The sequence below is a fragment of the Erythranthe guttata genome, chromosome 8, assembly GCF_056151865.1.
Source record: "Erythranthe guttata isolate IM_541 chromosome 8, IM_541, whole genome shotgun sequence".
NCBI lineage: Eukaryota > Viridiplantae > Streptophyta > Magnoliopsida > Lamiales > Phrymaceae > Erythranthe > Erythranthe guttata.
In genome coordinates, this window is record NC_142540.1 from 9602586 (window position 1) to 9611482 (window position 8897).

Here is an 8897-nt window from a genome sequence, read left to right on the forward strand (position 1 = left end):
AATACTAATACTAATACTAATACTAATACTAATACTAATACTAATACTAATACTAATACTAATACTAATATTAATACTAATACTAATACTTATACTAATACTAATACTAATACTAATACTAATACTAATACTAATACTAATACTAATACTAATACTAATACTAATACTAATACTAATACTAATACTAATACTAATACTAATACTAATACTAATACTAATACTAATACTAATACTAATACTAATACTAATACTAATACTAATACTAATACTAATACTAATACTAATACAAATACTAATACTAAAACTAATAGTAATACTAATACTAATACTAATACTAATACTAATACTAATACTAATACAAATACTAATACTAATACTAATACTAATACTAATATTAACACTAATACTAATACTAATACTAATACTAATACTAATACTAATACTAATACTAATACTAATACTAATACTAATACTAATACTAATACTAATACTAATACTAATACTAATACTAATACTAATACTAATACTAATACTAATACTAATACTACTGCTAATACTAATACTAATTGATACGAACCCCGTAGAACTTGTTACGGGACCCAATAATCTTATGCGGAAGTTAGAACGGAACGTCCAAAAAATAAAAGATTCGATTGGCGGAATTTGGAATATTGACCCTGTAGCTATAGAGAGCTAGAAACCAATATTATCAAGGTGGAAGTATTGACCCCGTGATTATAATGAATCAGAAACCAATACTATATTGCTAAGAATAATTCACAAGAATCCACTCGCAAAATATCCCGGAGAGTTGTTGAAGAACAACGAATGAGAATTTTAATCTCTCAAAATAATACTTAAAAATGTCCAAATAATAACGACCTAAAACAACCTATTTATAAGTGTCAATGAAACCTAATCTAACAAGGAAAATAAATCCTAACTTATCTATTATAAGGAAATAACGAAATAAACTAAATCTAGTCCAAATCGGACTCTAAATAACAAGAAATAAATTGTCCAATAATAAAATTCTAAAATTAATAATAATAATATTTTCCAAGTCACGTCTTCTTCGGCTGGATGACTAGACGGGCTCAAGTCCTTGAGCTCGGCTTGCTTCACAATCTGGCCCGAATAATTCGCTCCAATTAAGCTCAGCTGGGATCGAACTAGACTTCGTCAATTCTTCCTTTTGGAGCTCGTGTTCTACTAAGTTAAGCATGGCTGCTTCAATGCGCTTGGCCCGAGCTCGGGTAATTGGTCCTCTTGGCACATGCAGCTCGTCCAAGTCATCAACTCCTTCATCCAGCTCGGCACTACCTCGCGTAATTGGATGGATCGTATCATCCTCCCCCTCTTGAAAATGATTCGTCCTCGAATCTGAACCTACATCAAACGGAGATAGGTCAGAAACATTAAATGTCGAACTAACTTGATACTCACTTGGAAGGTCGATCTTATAGGCATTATCGTTAATCTTCTCCAGCACTTGGAAAGCTCCATATCCTCGTGGCTTAAGTTTTGAACTCTGCTGATTGGGAAACCTTTCCTTTCGAAAATGAACCCAAACCCAATCTCTTTGCTGAAAGGTAAGGTGCTTTCGCCCCTTATTAGATCGGTTCGCAACTTGGTCATTCCTTTTCACAATGTGCTCGCGTGCTTCTTCATGGATTTTCTTCACTAACTCACCCTTACGGTTCCCATCTAGACTAGAAATCTCATTAACAGGTAAAGGCAACAAATCCAAATGAGTTAGCGGATTAAAACCATAAACAATCTCAAAAGGTGAAAACTTTGTAGAAGAATGCACATATCTATTATACGCGAACTCAATAAAAGGAATACATTCCTCCCATGACTTTAGGTTTCTTTAAGAACAGCTCGCAATAACATACCTAAAGTTCGATTAACTACCTCGGTTTGACCATCGGTTTGTGGATGACAAGTAGTAGAAAAGAGTAAAGTCGTACCTAACTTACCCCACAAAACACGCCAAAAATGACTAAGGAATTTAACATCCCTATCACTAACAATAGTACGAGTTACCCCATGCAATCGCACTACTTCGCTAAAGAATAAATTTACTACATGCGTAGCATCATCAGTTCTATGACATGGAATCAAGTGTGCCATTTTAGAAAAACGATCTACCACAACAAAAATAGCATCTCGACCTTTACTAGACCTCGGCAACCCTAAAACAAAATCCATTGATACATCGGTCCAAGGGTGAGTAGGAACAGGTAATGGCATATATAATCCATGTGGTTTAACCCTAGATTTAGCTCGCCTACATGTTAGACACTTCGAACAAATCCTCTCAACATCTCGCTTCATACGCGGCCAAAAGAAATGTTCTTTTAAAATATCTAATGTTTTAGAAACACCAAAATATCCCATTAAACCACCTCCATGTGATTCTCGCACAAGTAATTCACGAAGCGAACAATTAGGCATGCAAAGTTTGTTTTTCCTAAACAAATAATCATCATGCTTGTAGAATTTTTCAAAAGTTCCCTTTTGACATGCAACAAATATAGTAGCAAAATCATGATCGTTCACGTACAGCTCCTTAACATGCTCAAAACCTAAGAATTTAGAACTAAGGGTCGACACGAGAACATACCTGCGAGATAGTGCATCAACTACGACATTATCTTTACCTTTTTTGTACTGTATCGCAAAAGGAAACATCTCTATAAACTCCACCCACCGAGCATGTCTTCGGTTCAGCTTGCCTTGGCCCTTAAGATTCTTTAGTGATTCTTGATCTGTGTGTATAACATATTCCTTAGACCACAAGTAATGTTGCCAAGTCTCCAAAGCTCGCACCAATGGGTAGAGCTCTTTGTCATAGGTCGAGTATTTCAAGGCTGCGCCATTGATCTTCTCGCTGAAATAAGCGATAGGTCACTTGTCTTGCATAAGCACTGCACCAATACCAATTCCAGAAGCATCACATTCGATTTCAAAAGTTTTAGAAAAGTCTGATAAAAGTAATAAATGAGCGGAACTTAGCTTATCTTTCAAGTGTGAAATGCATTCTCTTCGCCTAGCCCCACTTGAAGCCAACCTCTTTCTTGATCACCTCGGTCAAAGGTGCTGCAATTGTGCTGAAGTTCGGTACAAATCTCCTAAAGAATCCCGCTAGGCCATGGAAGCTTCGCACCTCGGATGCGTTCTTGGGTGATGGCCATTCACGAATTGCTTTAACCTTTTCCTCGTCCACTTCAACGCCCCTAGAACTCACAACAAAACCAAGGAAAACTATCCTATCTAGGCAGAAATCACATTTCTTTAAATTAGCATATAATTGTTCTCGCTGTAAGGACTCCAAGACACACCTCAAATGCTCAACATGATCATGCAAATTATTGCTATATACTAAGATATCATCAAAGTAAACGACAACAAATTTTTCTATGTAAGATCGCTGAACATGATTCATAAGTCGCATAAACGTACTTGGGGCATTAGTTAAACCAAAGCATCACTAACCATTCATACAATTCGTGCTTAGTTTTAAATGCAGTTTTCCACTCATCTCCCTATTTCATGCGAATTTGGTGACAACCACTTTTCAAATCAATTTTAGAGAAGATAATGGAACCATGTAGTTCATCTAATATGTCATCTAATCAAGGAATGGGGTGTCGATACTTTACCGTAATTTTGTGGATGGCTCGACAATCAACACACATTCTCCAACTCCCATCCTTCTTTGGTACTAGTAAAACCGGCACTGCACAAGGACTCATTCTTTCTCGAACATGTCCTTTAGCTAACAGGTCGTCCACTTGCCGTTGTAACTCCTTCGTCTCCTCGGGACTACTTCGGTAAGCTGGTCTATTTGGAATTTGGGACCCTGGAATAAAATCAATTTGGTGCTCGATCCCTCGAATTGGTGGCAACCCCGTTGCATCTCGTCCGAAAAGACATCATCAAACTCCTGCAAAAGAGAAATAACAATACTAGGCAAAGAAGAATTAAGGTTAGCATTAGAAAAATAGGACTCCCTAAACACTAACAACATCATTGTTCTTTCACCCTTACATGCACTCATAATCTCTCTTTCTTTTGCATAAAAACTCACTTTTCTCTCATCTCTCTTTATTAAGTCTGCACTATCTTCTTTTTTTTTTCTCACTTCGGCTAAACTCTCTTGTTTTACCTCTCCACTACTACTAACACGTTCAATCTCATTGCGTTTTGAACTTGCAGCAATGGACTTCTTAATCTGGTTTTGCTCTTCAAACACCTGACGAGGTGGTAAAGGTGCAAGTGTGATTCGCCTGCCATCCTTAGTAAAAGTGTAGCGATTTTTGTAACCATCATGGACTGTTCGTCGATCAAATTGCCAAGGTCGCCCAAGTAAGATATGACTTGCTTGCATGGGCACAACATCGCACATCACCTCATCTTTGTATTGTCCAATACTAAAGAAAATCAGTACTTGTTTCGTCACTCTCAACTCCCCACTTTCATTCAGCCACTGAAGTTTGTAAGGTCTCGGATGTTTGGTGACTTGCAGCCCTAGCTTGTCTGCCATTAGCTTGATCGCTACATTCACGCAAGTTCCTCCATCAATTATCAATCCACATACTCGGTTTTGAACATGGCAGCATGTATAGAAGATGTTCTCTCGCTGTATTACATCACCATCTTCTTCAGCTTGAACGTGAAGAGTTCGAAGTACAACAAGTGCGAGTCCATCAACAGCTTGTACCACGTCACCTTCAATAGGTGTGTTTTTTTAAGTTGACTCGTCCTCCTCCTCGGACTCCAGCTCGCCATTATCCAATAAAATCATAGCTCGCCGGTTAGGGCAGTCCATGGCGATATGACCTGCTCCATGACATCTATGGCATTTAATATCACGTGTTCATTGTGGTTGTGACGAATTATTACCTCTCTCAGGTGGTGCTCGGTTGATTGGATTTTCATTAGAAGGTTTCTTTGTCGATTTCTCCTCGGGTTTCGAAGTAGGATTCCATCGCGGTTTCCAGCTTGATGCCTCGGCCCGAGCTGTAGTTCTCCCTCCTCGCTTAAGCGGCCTCTCAAATTTCATGGCCATATGAACGACCTCCTCAATCTCAACGTAGTGCTGCAACTCCACTACATTAGCGATCTCCCGGTTCAGCCCGCAAATAAATCTTGCCATCGTGGCCTCTCGATCCTCCTCAATATTGGCTCGAATCATTGCAATCTCCATCTCCTTATGGTACTCCTCGACTGATTTAGTACCTTGCTTCAAGCTTTGCAATTTCAGATGTAAGTCTCTATAATAATGTGAGGGCACGAACCTCCGTCTCATAAGTGCCTTCATAGACTCCCAATCGACAATTGGTGGTTCGCCGGTTCTGTGTCTAGTCACTACCAATTGATCCCACCAAATGATAGCATAATCGGTGAACGCTACAGCTGCAAGCTTCACCTTCTTTTCCTCGAAATAATTGTGGCAATCGAAAACGAGCTCAACCTTTCTTTCCCATTCTATGTATGCCTTGGGACCACTCGTCCCTTGGAAAGACGGTATACTCAATTTGATCGAGCTGAGGTTTCGATCAACTTCATCTCTTTCTCGTCCCACATTACCTCGCCTTGGTATGTCAAATCCGCCACCTCTGTTTCCTCGTCCTCTATGCCATCGTCTAGAAGTATTAGACTCTGCCTCAGATTCTTCATCGAAGAATTGTTCATCGAAATCCAATTCGTCACGTTGGCGTACAACAGGTTGACAAATAGGTGGCCGCAGTTGTGGCGCCGGTGCAGGTCTTACCCTACTCAACTCATCGATTTGATTTTGCATCCTTTGAAGGGTTATATGCAGACGTTGGAAGTGCTGCTCCGTGGTTTCGTCCCTTTCATCACCACTCCCATTCCTTGACATGATGTTCGAACTGCAAAATATTGTTAAAGAAAAAAAAGATTTTCTTCACAACTCCCTCACGTGTATCACTCAATATGATGTTCACTCAATACACTCGTGTTTCACACAATTAGGCTTTTACCCTCTTTTGATCTCACACTCTCTTGCCTTTTTCCACTCGTAAAGTCCCTTCGAAGTTCTAAAGAAACTAATCGAGAAAATATTAAGTGGATTTTCGTTTTTTATTCAAAGCTAAATAGTATTTTATCAATTCTGAAATTATGTGGAGGCAAATAAAAGGAATTTCGAATTTAATGGTAAACGGAAACAAAAGGAATAGGAAACAAAGAAACAATGTGGAATTCAATTAGGAGAAAGGTAGACAAGGAACAAGATATTCAAGGAGTTGCCCAAGTCTATTAAACCTCTATTTGTGTTGCCCAAATCTATTAAAACTCCTTACAAGGAATTTTCCTTTGTTGGATTTCGAATTTTGCTTCTTTTTTTTTTTTTTTTTTTTTTTTTTTTTTTTTGCTGAATCCGGTTTTTTTTAAGATTTTTCGGATTTTTGTTTTTTTTTTAACGTAACTAACAAAACCTAACGTGGGCAGGAAGTAACTTTAAAGAAAAGCAAAATTCGATTCTTCTTTTTTTTTTTTTTGGACGAAGACTCTAGACAACACAATTCAAGAAAATAGGAGATAGAGAAGACACGAATAATGGTAGAACGAAAACAAAACAAAGACACGAAAAAAAAAAAAAAGGATAGGTGAAACCTTTTCTTGGAAATTGGCTCTGGTTACCAACTGGTACGAACCCCGTAGAACTTGTTATGGGACCCAATAATCTTATGCGGAAGCAAGAACAGAACGTCCAAAAAATAAAGGATTCGATTGGCGGAATTCGGAATATTGACCCCGTAGCTATAGAGAGCTAGAAACCAATATTATCAAGGTGGAAGTATTGACCCCGTGATTATAATGAATCAGAAACCAATACTATATTGCTAAGAAGAATTCACAAGAATCCACTCGCAAAATATCCCGAAGAGTTGGTGAAGAACAACGAAGGAGAATTTTAATCTCTCAAAATAATACTTAAAAACGTCCATATAATAACGACCTAAAACAACCAATTAATAAGTGTCAAAGACACCTAATCTAAAAAGGAAAATAAATCCTAACTTATCTATTATAAGGAAATAACGAAATAAACTAAATCTAGTCCAAATCGGACTCTAAAAAACAAGAAACAAATTGTCCAATAATAGAATTCGAAAATTAATAATAATCATCTTTTCCAAGTCACGTCTTCTTCCGCTGGATGACTAGACGGGCTCAAGTCCTTGAGCTCGGCTTGCTTCACAATCTGGCCCGAATAATTCGCTCCAATTAAGCTCAGCTGGGATCGAACAAGACTTCGTCAATTCTTCCTTATGGAGCTCGTGTTCTACTAAGTTAAGCATGGCTGCTTCAATGTGCTTGGCCCGAGCTCGGGTAATTGGTCCTCTTGGCACATGCAGCTCGTCCAAGTCATCAACCCCTTTAATACTAATATTAACCCTAATACTAACCCTAATACTAAAACTAATACTAACATAAATGCAAATACTTATACTAATACTAATACTAATACTAATACTAATACTAATACTAATACTAATACAACTACTAATACTAATTATAATACTAATACTAATACTAATACTAATACTAATACTAATACAACTACTAATACTAATACTAATACTAATACTAATATTAATTCTAATACTTATACCTAATACTTATACTAATACTTATACTTATACTAATACTAATACTAATACTAATACTAATACTAATATTAATATTAATACTAATACTAATACTAATACTAATACTAATACTTATATTAAAATTAATACTAACACTATTAGTAATACTAATATAAATACTAATACTAGTACTTATACTACAACTAATCCTAATTATTATACAAATACTAATACTAATAGAGTAATACTAACACTATTAGTAATACTAATATAAATACTAATACTAGTACTAATACTACAACTAATCCTAATTATTATACTAATACTAATACGAACACGAATAGTAACATTAATAGTAACACTAATACTAATACTAATACTAATACTAATACTACTACTAATACTAATACTAATACTAATACTAATACTAATACTAATACTAATACTAATACTAATACTAATACTAATACTAATACTAATACTAATACTAATACTAATACTAATACTAATACTAATACTAATACTAAAACTAATAGTAATACTAATACTAATACTAATACTAATACTAATACTAATACTAATACTAATACTAATACTAATACTAATACTAATACTAATACTAATACTAATACTAATACTAATACTAATAATAATACTAACACTAATACTAATACTAATACTAATACTAATACTAATACTAATACTAATACTAATACTAATACTAATACTAATACTAATACTAATACTAATACTAATACTAATACTAATACTAATACTAATACTAATACTAATACGAATACTAATACTAATACTACTACTAATACTAATACTAATTGATACGAACCCCGTAGAACTTGTTACGGGACCCAATAATCTTATGCGGAAGCAAGAACGGAACGTCCAAAAAATAAAACTTTCGATTGGCGGAATTTGGAAAATTGACCCCGTAGCTATAGAGAGCTAGAAACCAATATTATCAAGGTGGAAGTATTGACCCCGTGATTATAATGAATCAGAAACCAATACTATATTGCTAAGAATAATTCACAAGAATCCACTCGCAAAATATCCCGAAGAGTTGTTGAAGAACAACGAATGAGAATTTTAATCTCTCAAAATAATACTTAAAAATGTCCAAATAATAACGACCTAAAACAACCTATTTATAAGTGTCAAAGAGACCTAATCTAACAAGGAAAATAAATCCTAACTTATCTATTATAAGGAAATAACGAAATAAACTAAATCTAGTCCAAATCGGACTCTAAA

The 8897-nt window shown here is 35.5% G+C and overlaps 1 pseudogene; it reads right to left on the reverse strand.

Annotated features, from left to right (window-relative positions):
• Positions 1-1087: 1087 nt before the first annotated feature.
• LOC148768479 (uncharacterized) lies at positions 1088-5893 on the reverse strand (annotated as a pseudogene).
• Positions 5894-8897: the final 3004 nt, after the last annotated feature.